The sequence below is a fragment of the Hyperolius riggenbachi genome, chromosome 6, assembly GCF_040937935.1.
Source record: "Hyperolius riggenbachi isolate aHypRig1 chromosome 6, aHypRig1.pri, whole genome shotgun sequence".
NCBI lineage: Eukaryota > Metazoa > Chordata > Amphibia > Anura > Hyperoliidae > Hyperolius > Hyperolius riggenbachi.
Window position 1 is genome coordinate 366,962,770 of NC_090651.1, and position 20,879 is coordinate 366,983,648.

The following is a 20,879-nucleotide window of genomic DNA, read 5'->3' on the forward strand; positions in this document are numbered from 1 at the left end:
CGTTCTGCTACATGCGCATTAATTTTCTCATGGAAAGCATTTTGTGCAGTTTGTATCCTTTGGAGGCAGGTGGTGGATGGCTTGCTCGGTGGTGTGAACCCTGGAGTGAGTTGTCTGCGCCTGTCCTCCCCCCCCCCCCCCCCCCTCTGGAGTGCTGTATGTGAGCCAGCCCTGAGCTCTAAAGCTCGGGGTGACCCATGCTTCTCTCCTTTCTCATGTGGTGCCCCCAAGTTAATGCGCATGTAGCAGAATGCAATGGACGTTAAAGTGAACCTCCAGACTAAAAATCTACTCAGCAGCACTGAAAAGGCTTGGTGTTTCTTTAACAGTTTCACAGCATCAGAACTTTGTTTTTCTTACCCAAGCCCCATTTTTAGCTGCACAAATGAAAACTGCCCGGGCATTTTTCCCCTGATGCTGTGCAAAGCATGATGGGATGTCTGATGTTGTTGTTCTCGTTCTGCTGTTTTGGTGCAAATTTTTTTTTCAAATATTGAATGTGAGATCTGAAGCCTAGCGCGCGCGGATGTGAGGGGTGATCAGGACACAGGACAGTTGGAACTCAGCCTCATGCTCCCTGTCACCTCCTTTCAACCAAAAAGATGGCTGCCCCCTTAAAATCACAAACATTTGCCTGTTCTTTTAAAACAGGGTGGGTAAGAGATTATATTACCTATCTATTTTAATTAACATAACTAATGTAACTTAATGATAGTATGTTTGTTTAGGCTGAAGTTCCTCTTTAAGGTAAGTGCCTGTTTTTAATATTGGGATGTGGGTGCGGACGGCTCTCCCCGGCACTGGCCACACTTGGAGGGGTTGTCTGCGCCACCCAGCCTCCCCCTCCGGGGTGCCGCTGTGGTTCCCAGGCAGTGAGAGAGCCTGGGACCCTGCGGTCCCCCCGGTTGTATAAAAAGGGGGCATTGGGAATCCTCCCGTGGCGCTCCTGGATAGTGCTAATGTAGCAGGGTGACTGCTTTGCGGTATTGGTTTGTGCATGCATTTGCATGAGCATTGCCTCATGAATAGCCAATTATGCCAGATTTGCAAAGCCAGACTTGCTAGGGTAAGGCCTCTTTTCCATGGACTGTTGATAGGCAGTGAAATGCCTCTCAAACTCTCACAACTGCTCACTGCTGCCTGGTATCTGCTTGTTGCTGCCTGGTAACTGCTTGTTGCTGCCTGGTAACTGCTTGCTGAGCACACAGCTCAACAGTCCATGGAAAAGAGGCCTTAAACTTGGTGTTTGAGCACGCATACATTTTCTCATGCAAAGTACTTCTTCTTCTTGCTTGAAGGTTGAGGCACTTACTCTATTATATATATAGATTTGGTGCGGGCTAGCGTCCCCTAGAATCTCTCCAGGCCCTAGGCAACTGCCTAGAATTGCCTTGTGAATGATCCGGTGTCCATGCCATCATGCCAGGCTCTGTCTTAATGCGTCAGGATTGGGGAGGGTCTCAGGATTAATTACTTACATAATCTGCTATAATTCTGATGCTCCGCCCCCCTCCTCGACAATGCAATCACGCCCATACCCTTCAGAAACCCCTGCTTGAATTTATGCGGCCCGCCCCCAGCTCAGCAGCCACTAAGTATGCTGTAGCTGCCAAGCTGGAGGTGGGCTGTGGCAACACAGACTGGGGTGGCCAGAGCCTTACAAAAACCCGCCACAGCTGCATATGCAAAGGGGGTGGAGCACTCACTTGACTTTAAAGTGATCCCGAGGTGAGAGGGATATGGAGGATGCCATATTTGCTTCCTCTTAAACAATACCTGTTGCTTGGAAGCCCTGCTGGTCTATTTGGCTGCAGTAGTGTTTGAATCACACCAGGAACAAGCATGCAGCTAATCTTGTCAGATCTGGCAATAATGTCAGAAACACCTGATCTGCTGCATGCTTGTTCAGGGGCTATGGCTAGAAATATTAGAGGCAGAGGATCAGCAGAACAGCCAGGCAACTGGTATTGTTGAAAAGGAAATAAATATGGCAGCCTCCATATAACTCTTACCTCAGGTTCACTTTAAGTCAGAGCCTGACATGATAGGCTGTCTTTTATCCTGAAGGTACTCTTTAAGGACAACTAAAGTGACATGTGACATGATGAAATAGACGTGTATGTACAGTGCCTAGCACACAAATAACTAGGCTGTGTTCCTTTTTTTCTTTCTGTGCCTGAAAGAGTTAAACATCAGTTATGCAAGTTTCTGTCCGGGTCAGATTGGGTCAGACTATAGCATAACCCTCACTGATAAATAATTACAGCCATAAAACACTTTCCTGTCAGTGATTGGCTTCTGAGAACAGGAAAGAGATAAAAAGGGTCAAAAGGGTCAATAATTCATAGATTTTAGCTCTGGCATACTTCAATGACTGTGTCATTGAGCAGAGACAATGAATGAAACAGTATTAACTCAAAAACTAGATTTAAATTCTACCTAATAAATCCCGTGGGGATCAGTTGAAAATGGCGCATGAGCTGCCTGTATGAAAAGGTCACCTCCACAGACATCAATGTGATTTCTGCAAATATCAGCTACAAGGTAGTGAAAAGGGCGCCCGAGTTTTGATATAGGCTACAAGCGGGTGCCCCTTGGTAGCCCATATTTTATTTGGTTACTTTCGGCTACAGTAGGGCGCCCCTTTGTAGCTCATAATTTTTAATCGGCTACAAGGTGTTCAGCTACAAAAGGGCGTCCCTTTGTAGCCCATCATTTTTAGTCAGCTTCAAGGTTTTCGGCTACAAAAGGGCGCCCTACTGTAGCCCATATTTTTTATTTGGCTTCAAGGTTTCGGATTCTGCTACAGAAGGGCGCCCCTTTGTAGCCCATATTTTTTATCCAGCTACAAGGTTTTTGATTCTGCTACTAAAGGGAACTCTTTTATAGCTGAGATTTTTGATTCGCTGGGGGAGGGGGGGGGGGATTAGGATTAGGCATCAGAAGGGTCTTAGGGTTAGGCACCACCAGGGGGACATAGGGACATAGGGTTAGGCACCACCAGGGGAGACTTAGGGGTAGGCACCACCTTGATGGTCTTAGGGTTAGGGACCACCATGGGGGTTAGGGTTAGGCAACACCAGGGGAGTCGCAGGGTTAAGTACCACCAGGTAGATGGTTAGGGTTAGGCACCACCACGGGAGTCTTAGAGTTAAGCACCACCTGGGGGGTCTTAGGGTTAGGCACCACCAGAGGCGTTTAAGGGTTAGGCACCACCTGGGGGGTCCTAGGGTTAGGAACCACCAGGGGAGTTTTAGAGTTAAGAACCACCAGGGGAGTTTTAGGGTTAGGCACCTGGGGGGTCTTAGGGTTAGGCACCGCCAGGGGAGGTTAGGGTTAGGTGAGGGTTCTGTGTGAGAGTAAGGAGAAGTTAGGTCATAGTAATCACTTTTCTCAGCTATATATAGAGACCTTTTATTGCCCAACAAATTTTGCCTATAACAGCATCCTTTTTATAAACTAAAACTAGCTTTTTCGGCTACACCAGGTGCCTTTTTGTAGCCAATTTTGGCATAAATGGGCTACACCAGGCACCCTTTGTAGCTGAATTTAGCATATGGGCTACACTGGGTGCCCTTTGTAGCCGAATTTGGCATATTTGGGCTACAACAGACGCCCTTTGTAGCCGAATTTGGCATAAATGGGCTACAACATGCGCCCTTTGTAGCCGAATTTGGCATAAATGGGCTACAACAGGCGCCCTTTGTAGCCGAAGTTGGCATATATGGGCTACACCAGGTGCCCTTTGTAGCCGAAGTTGGCATATATGGGCTACACCAGGCGCCCTTTGTAGCCGAATTTGGCATATATGGGCTACACCAGGCACCCTTTGTAGCCGAATTTAGTATATATGGGCTACACCAGGCGCCCTTTTTAGCCGAATTTGGCATATGGGCTACACCAGGCGCCCTTTGTAGCCGAATTTGGCATATATGGGCTACACCAGGCGCCCTTTGAAGCCGAATTTAGCATATATGGACTACGATAGGCACCTTTGTATCCGAATTTGGCATATATGGGCTACACCAGGCGCCCTTTGTAGCTAAATTTGGCATATGGGCTACACCAGGCACCTTTTTTGCAGGCGCCCTTTTTAGATGGGACGCCCCGTGTCCCTGCGTTCCATATCCCTGTGTGTGTGTGTTTTCGTAGTGCGCATGTGCAGGGACGCAGAGACACTGAGGGGGAATGACGCGTGGTTTACAGGAGAGGACGGGGTGGGTGGGCAGTGTGCGAGTGCAGCGGGCGCATGCGCTCTTACATTTGGCGGTGACAGACCTAGAACACATTTTTAAATGGGCTTAGGTCGCCTACTATAAAATAAAACTGTGGGATATTTAAAAAAGAAGGATAGATGCAAATGTTTTTCTTATCGGTTTATTTTCACCTTGGATGTCCTTTAAGGAATCTATGAGTAATGATCGCTTTATGGCAGACATATACACATGTATATATTTATACACACCTCCTGCGTATCTTATTAGCTCCTTTATGTGGTCAGGAGCCGTTCCTTTTTTCCGCAGCAATCCTCTCCTGTCCAATTATCTGCGCTGATTTCCCCGCTGCCCATTAGGCTTAATTAATTAGCTGCAGATTAAAAATACCTTTATCATCAGTAAATTCCGCTTGGCTTATCACCATCGGAAATCAATAGCGAGTGAGAGATGTGGCGGATGGCGGGGCCGGGGGAAGGCGACGGATGACGGCTCCGCAAATATGATGGAAGCTCGCAGCCTTCTGAGCCGTCACCGCCTTAAAGGGTTAATCAGCGTCAGGGCAAAAATCTATACAACGCGTGTCATCATCGCTATATGATCAATGGGTATCTGAATGCCAGTAAATATCCTCTTTCAACTTGTAGCTGCTACATAGCAATACACACGGGCGGTTTTACCTTACAGCGAACCTGAACTCAGAACTTCCTCTCTGCTCTAAAAGTTAAAGGATATCCGAAGTGACATGTGACATGATGAGATAGACATGTGTATGTACAGTGCCTAGCACACAAATAACTAGGCTGTGTTCCTTTTTTTCTTTATCTGCCTGAAAGAGTTAAATATCAGGTATATAAGTGGCTGACTAGACAGGAAGTGACTACAGTGTGACCCTCACTGATGAGAAATTCCACTATAAAACACTTTCCTAGCAGAAAATGGCTTCTGTGAGCAGGAAAGAGATAAAAAGGGTCAATCGTTCAAAGATTTTAGCTCTGGCATACTTCAATGAATGTGTCATTGAGCAAAAACAATAAAACAATTAAAACTTAAAAAGTAGATTTAAACATCAAATAAAACTGTGGAATATCTTAAAAAGTCATTTTTAGGAGAAGGAAGATAGATACAATAGTTTATTTCATTCGTTTATTTTCGCTTCAGGTGTCCTATAAGCAACAGCATAATAACCTTTACAAAAAATTCATCCTGGTTACAGCTGATACAAATCCTGCAACAAAGCTGCAGCGGGTCTTCTTCCTGCTTTCATGGAAGCAGACATAGGGTTAACACTCTGTGTTTACATATTAGCTGCTTTGCTGTGGCAGAGGAGATACCTGGGCTGACACAGCTGAGAGATCAAATTACAGCTGGGATTAGTCACAGATGAGGGGGAAGTAGACAGGCTAAACTCTCTAAATACATACAGGATGCATTCCCCTATGTTTTCCTTCTGTCCTGCTCAAGAGTTCAGGTCACTGCAGTGAAACATAGTAGAATGCAGTAAATGATTGAACATACCCACTTATATGGTAATTTTCCTGGTTTCACCATCAGAAATACTTCCTATAGCTATATATTGCTATATATTGGTGAGTAGATTAAAACAGGGAGGTAGGAGCCACCTAATATATCTATCTGTCATATACCTGCTGCATTATATATGTATATACCTATCTGTTTTGTGTTTGCATCGGTATTAAAGTGAGTTTAGATAATACGATCAGTAGGAGCCATGAACTCTTTCATCCGTAAAGGCATTCTATTGTCCTGAGGAAGCGGCTTTAGAACACGAAACGCGTTGTCTATGGACTAAATAAGTCTTTTGAGAAAACCACAATTGTCTCCTTTTAAGTGGGCTGCGCTCTCACCTCTCCACTGGAGTCCAGTGTTGTGCTTCCGCCTGTCCGCTCACCACTCGCCCTAGTGCCCAGCATCTCCTACCGCATGTAGTGTGATTACACTCTACATGAGGAGAGCCAGCACTAGAGGGAGCAGGAGACAGACAGGATGGTCACACAGGCACATCACTGGACTCCAGAGGGGAGGTGAGAGCACAGCTTCTGCTACACTATACTCTGCATTTACACACTGGACTAGGGGAGTGCAGGAGGGGGAATAAGAACAGAAAGTGGGGCAAGAAGACAGAGGGCGGCACAAAGGGGGACAGAAGGAGGCACAGTGGGAATGAGAGAGGCACAAAGGGAGGCACACTGAGCCCGGATCATCCACAAGGCAACTTAGGTAGCTGCCTAGGGCCTGGAGAGAAACTAGGGGCCCAGTTTATGCTAGCTCCCAACAAATCTTGCTAAAAAGCTAGGTGGCCATTAAGTGTGGGCCCCCATTGCTTGCCTAGGGCACCATTTCATTTTAATCCATCTCTGGAAGCACAGGGGGGCAGAGGTGGCACAGGGGGACTGAAGGTGGTACAAGGAGACAGAAGAAGGCACGAGGGGACAGGAGGAGGTACAAACATGTGGGGGCATGCATGGCTTCATCTGGGAGGTGTGGTTTCATTCAGGGCAGGGCTAAGTTTAGGGGTTGGGGCTTAATCAGGGCATGGCGACCCTCAGGACCAATGGCACTCCAGGCAGTGGCCTGTGATGCCTATGCCTAAAAACGCCCCTGTATAGCAGCAATGCTATAGAACGCACCCCGACAATGGGTAATTCGGGGATCTGGGACCAAATTACTCCTTCCACCGAGTTGTGATGGCTCAGAGTGGGAATAGTATTTAATGTCGCTGGGGAGTTTAGTGGCAGCAGAGAGAGCCGCTGTTCGCAAAAGTGACCGGGCGGCGAAAACAAATGTACGCCACATTAACACTCATCCAACCCCCTAATTTGTTAGCATGTAATTCTGCACCTGCTAAGAGCATAACAATGAAGGCCTAATTAGCAGCATTTGTCTGGCAGGTGCTGTTTATTTGCTAATCAAGCTGTAGGTGTAGATTTCCTGTTTGTTTGTTTGTTGATTGTCAGAATGTTCTGAAGAGCTGCAATGCTCAGCATGATACACCAGCCCCCTCTACAGATATACAGCTACCCACACTGCACTCCCCTGGGCCGAAACAATCAGTCCTGATTACAGATGGCCAACGCAATGCTGATAATTCTATATATTAAGGTAGCGGCTTGGCAGCTGATTGACCATCCGATTCGATTATTATAATCGATTGAAAATCTGAACCACCAAGTGCATGGCCAATCGCAATAGGTTGTGTGAATTTGTCGCAGGGGCGTAACAATAGACCCTGCAAGGGATGCAGCCGCAGGGGGGCCCATGGGGGAAAAGTTTCTTCTTTTCCCTGCCCTGAGAGACTGACAACTAAGAGAGAAAAAGCTTTCTGCTCTCTGCACAATTGTTCTAATGACTGCATCTGCTCAGCCACTGATAAGGAATCATACAAAGATTTGTAGACAATCCCTATTCAGGGTTCAGCAGTGTCTTGTGTACAGCGCTGTTCTACCCCATCCCAAGTGCTGTGCACTGTAGTGATGCTTGAGGAGTCTGGGCAAGGAGAGAAAAAGCTTTGTGCGCTCTGCACATTTGTTCTAATAACTGCATCTGCTCAGCCACTGATCTCAGTTTACCGGTGCAAAAAGCGAGGGGGGTCGGTAGGGGGGCCCCATGGAAATTTGGCAGGGGGTCCAGTGATTTTTAGTTACACCCCTGATTCGTCGGACATGCTTCAAAATGTAGGGTCGAAGTGCTCGATCAGGTGCGCAGTGGTAACGGCAAGCGATATAAGGACGAGTGACGAACACAATGAAACCCCCGCCGCTGTTCCCACAGGACTGTATATAAATGTGCATGTATGTGTGCGTTTATACATTTCCTGTCCTGTGTCGCGGTGCCTGTCCGTCTTCCGTACCCGCCGCCCCTCCACAGCCACATATATGCTGCTGGCTCATAGCACGCTGGCACGTTTGTGACATCACACATGCGTCACGCCAGCGGCGTGTATGTGGCTACTGGGAGAGCGGCAGATTGGGAAGACGGACGGGCACCGCGACACAGGACAGGAAATGTATAAATGCACACATGTATACTTATACACTACGGGAACAGTGGTGAGGCCACGCATGCAGACATGGCCGATTACCCAGAGATTTCATACTGTACTCAATCAGGAATCAGCCTGCGGTGTATGGACAGCTGACGGATCTCTCTCTGATCAGATTCCATCAGAGAGAGGTTTGTCTCTTGGTCGAATCTGCCCATCATCGCTAGATGTATGGCTACCTTGAGTAAAGTGCTGCAGAAGATGTCGATGCTATATAAATACATAATAACTAGCTGACCCGCGGCGTAGCATACGCCGCATAAGAGGGTAGAAGGTAAGAAGGGGGTATTGGGCACAGCGGTGGGGAGGGGGGTTGAACCCCCCCCTCAACTGGGTCCCCCCATGTGCACTACCCCTCCTGCTTAAGCTCAGCAGGAACCACCCCCCCTCCTGCTTAAGCACAGTAGCAGCCGCCACTATTAGTAAGAAGCAGCGGGCGGGGATGACTCACCTCTTCCGTGTTCCATCGTGCGTTCCACTGTCGTCACTTCCTGCAATGCCGCACACTGTATTGGTGTAATTTGACTTTTTAAAACAAATCTGCAATCATTCATCTATAAGTGAACATTTGTGGTTACCCACAATGCACTGCTACTAAATATGCAAATTACCCCTTTTCTCCCTTCGTAAGCTAAGCAAGCATCCAGAGCTGCTGGTGTATAGCAAGCATATAGCTTTAAATTTTACACAGTCATATCAAACCCACATGTGACAGTCTGTTTCAGACTTTTGGTCCTCATCAGTACATGGCAGGGATTAATACAGCTGTATGAGATAGGGCTTGGACCAGTACACCAGAGTAACCAAGCAGCTCAGGGTGACCCAAACTACTCGTAATGTATAAGGGGATAAAAGGAACCAAAAAGACCTCCTACTAAAAAAAGCAATGTTTGGTGTAATTTGCCTTCCTAAAACAGAAAGAAATATGCAATTATTCAGCTATAAGTGAACATTTGTGGTTACCCACAATGCACTGCTACTAAATATGCAAATAATTCCTTTTTCCCCTTAGTAAGCCAAGCAAGCATCCAGAACCACTGGTGTATAGCAAGCCTATAACTTTAAATTTTACACAGCCATATCAAACCCACATGTGATAGCCTGTTTCAGACTTTTGTTCCTCATCAGTACATGGCAGGGATTGATACAGCTGTATGAGATAGGGCTTGGACCAGTACAACAGAGTAACCAAGCAGCTCAGGGTGACCCAAACCACTCGGAATGTATAGGTGGATAAAAAAATCAAAGCTTGGTGTAATTTGCCTTCTTAAAGGACTTCCGAGGCCAAAATCTGCCCCCAAATATTAAAAAAAGTTAACTACCGGGATGACTTTGTAAGGCAAGAAGGACGCCGTCCGCGCCCTCCGTGCCGTTCCGCCTGGTCCCCTCTGCTCAATAGCCCCCTAAAAGGCTGCGACCCCACGGTCCGGGTCGGTATCTGCAGCCTGCATAAAGATGGCCGCCGGAGCTGGCCACGGCTGCGCAGTCCGCATAGCCGCTACTGCGGCTGCGCAGTCCGCATAGCCGCTACTGCGGTTGCGCAGCTCTAGGGCCAACCCCCGATCCACGTAACAGGCAGCGTGGATCGGAGGGTTGGCCCTAGAGCTGCGCAGCCGTGGCCAGCTCCGGCGGCCATCTTTATGCACGACCCGGACCGTGGGGTCACAGTCTTTCGGGGGGCTATTGAGCAGAGGGGACCAGGCAGAACGGCACGGAGGGTGCGGACGGCGTCCTCCATGCCTTACAAAGTCATGCAGGTAGTTAACTTTTTTCACGATTTGGGGGCAGATTTTGGCCTCGGAAGTCCTTTAAAACAGAAGAAACTGCAATAATTCAGCTGTAAGTGAACATTTGTGATTACCCACAATGCACCATTACTAAATATGCAAATTATTATTTTTCACCCTTAGTAAGCCTATAGCTTTAAGTCTTACACAGACATATCAAACCCACATGTGACAGCCTATTTCAGACCTTTGGGTCTCATCAGTACATAGCAGGGATTGATATGGCTGTATGAGATAGAGCTTGGACCAGTACAACAGAGTAACCAAGCAGCTCAGGGTGACCAAAACTACTAAGAATGTATAGGGGGATAAAATAGACCAAAAATCCCTCCTACTAAAAAAAAGCAAAGCTTGGTGTAATTTTCCTTCTTAAAACAGAAGCAAATCTGCAATAATTCATCTATAAGTGAACATTTGTGGTTACCCACAATGCACTGCTACTGAATATGCAAATTATCCCTCTTTGCCCTTGGTTTGATATGACCCTACTTCTTCTTCTTGCTTGGACCAGCCCCTTCTTCGTGCTTGGACCGGCCCTGGGGGCAGGGCGCTACTTCTTCTTCTTGTTTGAAGGTTGAGGCACTTACTCTATTATATATATAGATAATATGGTAGGACATTATACTATGACTATGGTAGGATTAGAGTGTGAGCTCCTCTGAGGACAGTCAGTGACATGACTATGTACTCTGTAAAGTGCTGCAGAAGATGTCAGTGCTATATAAATACATAATAATAATATAGTAGGACATTAGACTATGACTATGGTAGGATTAGATTGTGAGCTCCTCTGAGGACAGTCAGTGACATGACTATGTACTCTGTAAAGTGCTGCAGAATATGTCAGTGCTATATAAATACATAATAATAATATGGTAGGACATTAGACTATGACTATGGCAGGGATTAGATAGTGAGCTCCTCTGAGGACAGCCAGTGACATGACTATGTACTCTGTAATGTGCTGCAGAAGATGTCAGTGCTATATAAACACATAATAATAATATGGTAGGACATTAGACTATGACTATGGCAGGGATTAGATAGTGAGCTCCTCTGAGGACAGCCAGTGACATGACTATGTGCTCTGTAATGTGCTGCAGAAGATGTTGGGGCTATATAAATACATAATAATAATAATAATATGATAGGACATTAGACTATGACTATGGTAGGATTAGAGTGTGAGCTCCTCTGAGGGCTGTGAGTGACATGACTATGTAAAGTGCTGCATAAAATTAATAAAAGAAGAAAAATGACCACAAAATTCCAAAGAGAGCTTCTGTGTTCGGATAAAATCATCCTGTTGTAAAGATCGCAAGATTAGAAAATATCACTTTTTTTGATCAGGACCGTATCCTCCAATCGTTGCGTTTCTGACGTACACCTGGGGGTGTAGATAGCGTGTCAGGATAAGCTGCTCAGGAAGTGTCGCTCTGAGTGCTGACACTGGCATTCGCCGTACTGGGGAGGCAGCCTTACCGTCTCCCACATAGCGCTGCATAATTACACAAACACACGTGGGCTGCATCTGACTTCATTAACTCTGAAGTGACAAATACGTGAATAAGCCACAACCGCCCATGTAACCCTTCCCCTCCCAGCAGCCGTCGGCTCCCAGCGTCCTACGAGAGAGGGCAATGGAGGGTTATCCAGGGGTGTTTCTAGCCTTATCTCTCCAGGCAAGAAGTCCTGTGCCCCCCCCCCCCCCACCCCCAAAAAAAGAAAAACCACACACACTAGAGGATATAAATCATGTGCCGTACAGGGGGGAAGAATAATACAGGGAGTCCCTGAGATACAAGCCTCCGGATCCTATCGAGGCTTCCCCCGTCCTCCTGTGTCCCACGGCGATCTCGCTGTGCCCCTCCGAACAGCAGCGATGTAAATATACCTTCCCGTTCCAGTGCAGGCGCAGTATCGGCTCTAGGCAGGAATAGTAGATCGCTGTCGGGCCACTCTACTGCGCAGGCGCAAGTCTCCTGCGCCTGCGTAGTAGAGCGAACCCGACAGAGATCAACTATTTCTGTCTATTTTCGTGCTGAGAGCTGCAACAGCGCCACCCGCTGGAGGCAGGGAAGGTAAATATATCCAGCCTTGTCATGCTTGTCGAGCCTGGAATGCGGGACGCTTCGGGGGAGCCAGCGCTGTATTGCCTGCAGTTACAGGGATGGGGGAAGCCTCATTGGGACCCTGAGGCGTCCCACTCTCGAGGTAAGTACCCCCCAGGGTTGTTGTTTTATATATATATATATATATATATACAGGGTCTCTTTAATGTGTAAATGCAGAGTATAGTGCAGCAGAAGCTGTGCTCTCACCTCTCTGCTGGAGTCCAGTGCTGTGCTTCCACCTGTCTGCTCACCAATCGCCCTAGTGCCCAGCATCTCCTGCCGCATGTAGCGTGATTGCACACTACATAAGGAGAGCCAGCACTAGAGGGAGCAGAAAACACACAGGATAGTCACACAGGCACAGCACTGGACTCCAGAGGGGAGGTGAGAGCACAGCTTCTGCTGCGCTATACTCTGCATTTATACACTGGACTGGGGGGGGCGCAGGAGGGGGCCAGGAACAGATAGTGGGACAAGGGACAGAGGGAGGCACCATGGGGCACAGAGGGGGGGCAGAAAGAGGCACAGAGGGGGACACACAGGGCCGGATCATCTATGCCTAAACAGAGCCGCATCCGCCTATGCTTAAAAACGCCCCTGGGGTAATCCATCTTATTTATTCATTCACAAACTGACCTCTTGCATTGTGATATCAAACAGTTATTATACAAAGGAAATGGGAAAAATAGAACTAATGCCGGTTACAAATAACAGCCCACTAATGACGGTGTTGTTGCTGTAACAGCATGCGTTGCATACGATGAAGCATGCGGTTTATCAGAACCGAAACATCATTTGCTGTCAGTTATATATCAGTTGCTTTCAGTTATATATCAGTTGCTGTCGAGTAAAACGGAAAGGACAACTGATGTGCAAGGTAATGTCCATTTTCTCTACGGCTCAAATGGGGGATATTACGGTTGAAAAGTGTGCCGACCAGGAAGCTGTTATGGGGTCATGACCATTTTAAAAATGGAGGACGGAGAATACGATTGATCATAGCGAACAAATAGGACGCTGGAGAGGAGAAAGAGAATAATGAGTAGAGACAACACGCGTGGTAAGTATGACTTTTGACTTTTCATTTTCAGTTCAGGTTTGCATTTACGGTGCCCATTGTAAGCAGACGATCGACCTTAGGATGATAGGATCCGATAATTGTGATCAGAAGGAATTGATCATAAATGGTCGATATAATCATTTTCCAGCACCTGTGCCTAGCAACACAGCGCTCTATATAAGTTGTCCCCGATGAACTGAAGTCTGACATTACTATTCTCACATTATTTTCAGCGCTTTGTACCCTCCTGGGTGTTAAGAAAGTTATTTAACAGATCGGGTGAGAGAGAGGGGAGGTGCGATGCGTACACATTCCAGGCAGGGCAGCCGCAATAGTCTCTGGAAGTGGCAGAGATCTGGCCTGCTCGTTGCTGCGACTGCCTGTGCTGAATGCAGGGCCGGGCCGAGGCATAGGCTGGAGAGGCTCCAGCCTCAGGGCGCAGTGTAGGAGGGGGCGCACAATTCATTCAGCTGTCATTCCTAATTGTGTTTGAAGCAGAAAGAAATAAGAAAAGGGGATACATAGCAGTGACTGCACTCCAGATAACTAGATATTAAGGTGTTGGGGAGGTTGTGGGCCCTGTGGCCCTCTTAGTCTAATAGCAATCAGTGTGTGACAGCTGGGGTGGGAGGGATGAGGGAGGGGCCTCTTAGTGTAATAGCAATCAGTGTGTGACTGCTTGGGTGGGAGGGGTGGAGGGGCGCACTTTGGTGTCTCAGCCTTGGGTGCTGGAGGACGTTGTCCCTGCTCTGGCTGAATGACCTGCTGGGATGTGGCCGCTTATGGCTGGACGTTCACACAGTGGTCACTGTGTCACCTCCCATCATGCTCTGCTTCAGGACGAGTGAGATGAAAATGCACATTATTTCCACTGACAAAACACCAACAATGTTAGAACGGAGACGCCAGATGAGCATAATACAATTAAAAACAGTTTAAAGCGGGATTGTCACCATAAAAATCAAATTTCAACAGCAACTGGTCTGGAGTGTATTAAAGGGAACCGGAGAGGAACAGTGAATAAAAATAGAACAAGCTTTTATACATACCTGGGGCTTCTTCCAGCCCCATACGCATGGATCGCTCCCACGCCGCCATCCTCCGCTTCCTGGATCGGCGGTACCGGGTCCCGTCACTTCCGGCGGACGCGGCCAATTGTCCGCATCACAGGGGCTCCCTCCATACCCGTACGCATGAGGCTGCGCACAAGGCAGCCTCATGCGTATGTATACGGAGGGAGCCCCGTGTGATGCGGACAATTGGCTGCGTCTGCCGGCCGACTCGTGGCAATGACAGGACCCGGTACCGGCGGATCCAGGCAGCAGAGGACGGCGGCGTGGGAGTGATCCGTGCGTATGGGGCTGGAGGAAGCCCCAGGTATGTATAAAAGCTCCCCCCCCCCCCAACGTCTCTGGTTTCCTTTAAGTGATAAAGATGCTAATCCTGCATTCAGAACTTTCAAAACTTCTTTTGCTGTTATGATTTGGAGTTATCACATACTTAAGGAGCGCTGGCCTTTTAGTAGTCAGTGCCAAACGGTTGCATGCTGGGGGTTCTTTTTATCTATAATATATTCCTCCTCTTCCATTTATTTCCCTGCCTAGCTGCTTATCTGAAACACGATCCTCTGCTCACTTGTGTTTACAAGGGCAGAAATGACATCAGGATTTAGCCTAAACTGAGGGCAAAAGACATGGTTCCCACCAGGAACAGAATTCTCTTCATTTACTATATAACATTCACCGATATCAAAACGTGGACAGTACAATACATGTGCTATGTAAGCAGATCAAGTATGTATCTACTTATATATGTGTTTTTCCCCTGGCATAGTATGGCTGATCCTACTGCTTTAACAAAGGAGATAGTGGTGGACTTACCTTACCGAAGTAGACTCAACAGTCCAGAGTTCACTGAAAACAATCTCTTTAATCAAATAACTCCCAAAAATATTTGTAACGCGTTTCACAGGCAACAACCCGCTTCATCAGGCAATAAAAGGAACAGCACCAAAGTCTCAATAGGTATAAATGCCTCCATTACCGAGGTGCTTATACCTATTGAGACTTCGGTGCAGCTCCTTTTATTGCCTGATGAAGCGGGTTGTTGCCTGTGAAACGCGTTGCAAATATTTTTGGGAGTTATTTGATTAAAGAGATTGTTTTCAGTGAACCCTGGACTGTTGAGTCTACTTTGGTGAGGTAAGTCCACCACTATCTCCGTTTTTAAACTATTTTAACTGTTTTACGCTCATCTGGCACCTCCGTTCTAAAGGTGGCCACACACGATACAATAAAATGATCCGATTTTACAGCAATTCGATGAAAACGATCGTATCTCTCGAAAAAAATCGAAAGCTTTTTTTTCATTCGACTGAAAAATCCGATCGGAATTCCCGTTTTTTTCGATTTAAATCGATCCGGAATGCCAGATATTTCTCTTCAATTTCTACTAAAGATTGTATGGTGTGTGTTGGATTGTAAGTTTATTAATATACACACCCTAGCAATTTTCTCAGAGTTTCCAATCATTTTTATCATAATTGGGGAAAAATTGAGCATAGGTGTGTGGTACATTGGTCAGATTTTTTAATTTGTTACAATCAGTCAGAAAAATTGATTGCAATTCTTAAATTGAACAGATATTTAAAAAAATGTATGGTGTGTGGCCACCTTAACAGTGTTGATATCCTAAGTCCACCTTTGGTGGAGGGGTGTAAACCCCTTTTTCTACATCTACAGAAAGCGACATTCTTAAATTCGAGGGGGGTTCGGGTCTGATCTCCCCACAGAGGCGTAGCTATGGGTGGGCAAGGGGGGACACGTGTCCCCGGGCGCAGCTCTGTAAGGGGGCGCAGAGCATGGCCACCGCACCCCCAAGTGAGTAAGAAGCAGATCGCTGGCTGCCCGAAGTGCCCCTGCTTCTCTCACTCCCTCTGCAGAGGAGTGCAGAAGTGTTAACAGCAGAAAAACAGGGGGGGGGGAGTTGGGGGTACATCTTGCTATCTAAACAAGGTGGGGGGTGGCACATCAGGCTATCTAAAGGGGTCACATTTGGCTTTCTAAACGGGAGAAGGGGGGCACATCTGGCTATCTAAACGGCATTTGTACATTTGGCTCCACCCTTGACCACACCCACATTCTGATGCGTGGCCATGCCCAATTTGTCCAGAGGGGGGCGCAGAAACTGTCTTTGTCCCCGGGCGCTGAAGAGCCTAGCTACGCCTCTGTCTCCCCACCTGCAATTTCAGTGGTTGCTTTAGCAGTAACCCACCTTTTGTGAGTACATTCTTATTTATATGCAATTTATACCTATTGCTTTGACATACGGCACTATTTGGGAATCTCGATGCTTCTTTCTCTTTCATGCACTGACAAAATATGTTGCCCGCAAATATTCTCCAAAGTTATTCTCGCATTGAAAATTCTATTTATTTCTATTTCGAAAACATACTTGTGAAAATACATTGTGTTTGCATAAAATTAATATAAAATTTCCATCTATTTGATCATCCTTATTCAGTACAGAGAGATGGTTGTGCTGATGATATTGAAGTGGTAATAATAATCTCTAATAAATATTCTACTATTAGCTTCTAAGTAATGACTACAGTAAAATATCAGTAATTTTTACCAATATTTTACTATCGCATAACGTGACCCCATTCTCATTTCAACTCTCTCCCAACTAATGCCTAACTCTAACCGACCCCCCGACCGATGCTTATACCTAACCGATCCCTCCAACCCTTCCCTATACTGGGAGGAGGTGGGGGGGGGGGGGGGGACTCTGCCTACCTATAGCAGGGAGGGGCAGCTTAACCACTTGCCGACCGCACGCTTATACCGTGCGTCGGCAAAGTGGCAGCTGCAGGACCAGCGACGCAGTACTGCGTCGCCAGCTGCAGCTTAATTAATCAAGAAGCAGCCGCTCGCGCGAGCGGCTGCTTCTTGTCAAATCACGGCGGGGGGCTCCGTGAATAGCCTGCGGGCCGCCGATGGCGGCTCGCAGGCTAGATGTAAACACAAGCGGAAATAATCCGCTTTGTTTACATTTGTACGGCGCTGCTGCGCAGCAGCGCCGTAAGGCAGATCGGCGATCCCCGGCCAATCAGCGGCCGGGGATCGCCGCCATGTGACAGAAGACAGCCTGTCACTGGCTGCACAGGACGGATAGCGTCCTGTGCAGCCCAGATCTCCGGGGGGAGCAGGTAGGAGAGGGAGGGGGGAGAATGTCGCCGCGGGGGGGGCTTTGAGGTGCCCCCCCCGCAACATGCCAGACAGGAGGAGCGATCAGACCCCCCCTGCACATCATCCCCCTAGTGGGGAAAAAAGGGGGGCGATCTGATCGCTCTGTGTGGCCGCGGATCTGTGCTGGGGGCTGCAGAGCCCACCCAGCACAGATCCAAACAAACAGCGCTGGTCCTTAAGGGGGGGTAAAGGGTGGGTCCTCAAGTGGTTAAAGGGACCATGAGCAGTGGCAAAAGAGAAGAGAACGGGACTTATCTGGGGCTTCCTCCACCCCACCGTAGCCTGCGAGGTCCCCCGGCATCTTCCTGGTCCCCTCTGTGGCCCCACTGGTGACTCTGGTAATGCGTCGACTTTGGGTGCACCCCCGAACCATACCCCCCCCCCAGCTGCGCCATCACGTCCGTCGCTGTAAGAGGTGCAGGACTTTTACGGCGGCCGGTCGAAGTTGCCACATTACCAGAGCCACCAGCGAGGACCTCACGTGCTACGGTGGGCTGGAGGAAGCCCCAGGTAAGTTAAGTTTTCTTTTTTTTTTGCCACCACTCACAGGCCCTTTGAGTGCTCTGGGGCCTCTTAAGCTACATACACACGAGGCACGGATGTCTGCAGTTGCATGGAGACGAGCAACAGTTGAAAGTCTCCAGCAACGACAGTTGTATAAAAGCAGCGATTGTATACACGCGGCAACAACCTGTCTGCAACATAGCGGAAACAGTTGCTCAGCAACTTCTGTCACAGGTTCAATGAACTGTCGGACTCACAAGAGTTGCTAGAGACTAGCATAAACACGACCACACCGACTTGAGACTAGCAACGGTTCCTGCAACGGCTGTTGCCGGTGATTGAACAAGTCAATCGCCTGGGGACAGCTCTGATTAGCAACAGTTGCTTGCGCCTCATACACACGGGGGACCTGTCGCCGCAACATGCGCGCGCCATGTGTTTCCAGCATCAGTTGTAGCCTGTGTGTATGGGCCATTAAACTGGCCCTGGATGGAACACAGCTTGGGGAGGAGAGGAAACCAGGACCCCACGAGCCCTGTCCCCGGCATAGTGGGACGCAAGCCTATGAGCTGGTAGATCCTTATGGGAAAACCAGCAACACTTACAGGTGAGATCTTTCTATGGGCGGGCGGTCGGGGCTCACAGACACTTCACATACACTGAGTGCGCTCGCTCTCCAATTGTGTCTCACTTTCTACTTTCTGGGACAAGGGTGAGGATTACTTAACCCACCCTAGGTTGCCTAACAAGATGAAAGCCGTATGGGTTGTTTAGCTTGGCGGGGGAGGGCAGAAAAATAATTGCAGGCCTCCTTTTTAATTAGCCCCGACCCGCATGGCTGGACATGGAGTCAGGTAAGCTGCCAGGGCAGGAGGATGCTTCTGGATCTGAATGTCAACACTGGTATATATGGCCACAACAGGTAGGGCCCACTATGCCTGTCAGGCCTTGTTCACATTATAAATCGCTAGTGTTATCGCAAGCGCTGGCGGTTTATAGGGCGATTTTGTCAGTGCTTTCCCAAACGTTTTCTGAGCGATTTTCAATTAGAAAAGCGCTTTTGTTGAGCAATGATTTTTTGCACTTCCTGACGTCAGTCAGGAAGTGAACTCTTTGGCCCGGAAATTAATAAATACAATGTATTCATTCATCAAAGCATTTGGGAAATCGCAATTCACATTGCTTTTTCAAGCACTTTGCGATTTCCTTATACTTTCTATTGAATCACAAATGCTCAGAAAATGGTGCAGGAGCAGGTTTGCGATTGGATAGCGTTCTCATGTGAGAACACCCACATTGCGCATCATTGCACTAGCGCTTTCAGCGCTTAAAAAAGAGTGAAATCGCTCTAAAGGTAGCCATACACTGGTCGATTTGCCATCAGATTCGACCAACAGATAGATCCCTCTCTGATCGAATCTGATCAGAGAGGGATCGTATGGCTGCCTTTACTGCAAACAGATTGTGAACCGATTTCAGCCTGAAACCGTTCACAATTTGTTGCGGTGGTGGTGCTGCCGCCGCTCCCCCCGCCCGCATGCCCGCATACATTACCTGCTCCGCCGGCGCGACTCCAGTCCCCAGGTCACCGCTGTCTTCTCCGCTCTGGTCTCCAGGTCCAGCATGCTTTACTTCTTCCTGCCCGGGCAGGAAGTTTAAACAGTAGAGCGCCCTCTACTGTTTAAACTTCCTGCCGGGCAGGAGGAACTGAAGCATGCCGGAGACCAGAGCGGAGACGGAGCAGCGGTGACAGCGGGGGCAGTCGCGCCGGCGGAGCAGGTAATGTATTGCCGCTCTATTGCGTCGGTCGTCGGACACTGGAACGCCGCTAGCGACGCGCTCCCTACCCGCGGGCGATCAACGGTAATTTTCCGCACTGAGCGATCGACGGGATCGGACGAAATGGATCGAAATTCGGCGTGTAGCGCGAACGATTGGCAGCAGATTCGATCACAGTGATCGAATCTGCTGTCGAAACGGCGGCAAATCGGGCCAGTGTATGGCCAGCTTTAGTGTGAATAAGCCCTCACTGAATGTATGTGCAGGAGTCAGGACTATTCATTCCAACTCCAACCATACTCCTAATGCACACACAGCAGGGATGGTGATAGCATTGTGAGCAGAGCAGTATAGCCATCGCTAAGGAATGCCATCACCGGGCTGTACTAAAGCCTAGCACACACTTCCAATTATGATTGGCCAATCACTTACCAATCTTACCACCTCTATGTAGGATAAGTTTTTACCTACACAATCTGTTCATAGTATTCAATATCTGTTGTCCCTCATACTACATGGATGTGGTAAAAATTGGTCAGTGGTTGGACAATTATAATTGAAAGTGTGTACCAGACTTAAAGGATACCCAAAGTGACATGTGACATGATGAGATAGACATGTGTATGTGCAGTGCCAGGCACACAAATAACTAGGCTGTGTTCCTTTTTTTCTTTCTATGCCTGAAAGAGTTAAATATCAGGTATGGAAGTGGCTGACTCAGTCCTAACTCAGACAGGAAGTGACTACAGTGTGACCCTCACTGATAAGAAATTCCAAATATAAAACACTTTCCTAGCAGAAAATGGCTTCTGAGAGCAGGAAAGAGATAAAAAGGGTCAATAGTTCATAGATTTTAGCTCTGGCATACTTCAATGAATGTGTCATTGAGCTAAACAATAAAACAGTTAAAACTTAAAAAGTAGCTTTAAAGAAAATCTGTAATGAAAAAACTCCCCTGGGAGTACTCACCTCGGGTGGGGGAAGCCTCCGGATCCTATTGAGGCTTCCCCCGTCCTCCTTGGTCCCACGATGGCGGCGAAAATCCTCCCGGAGCGGCGGCGATGTAAATATTTACCTCTCGGGCTCCAACGCAGGCGCAGTATCCGCT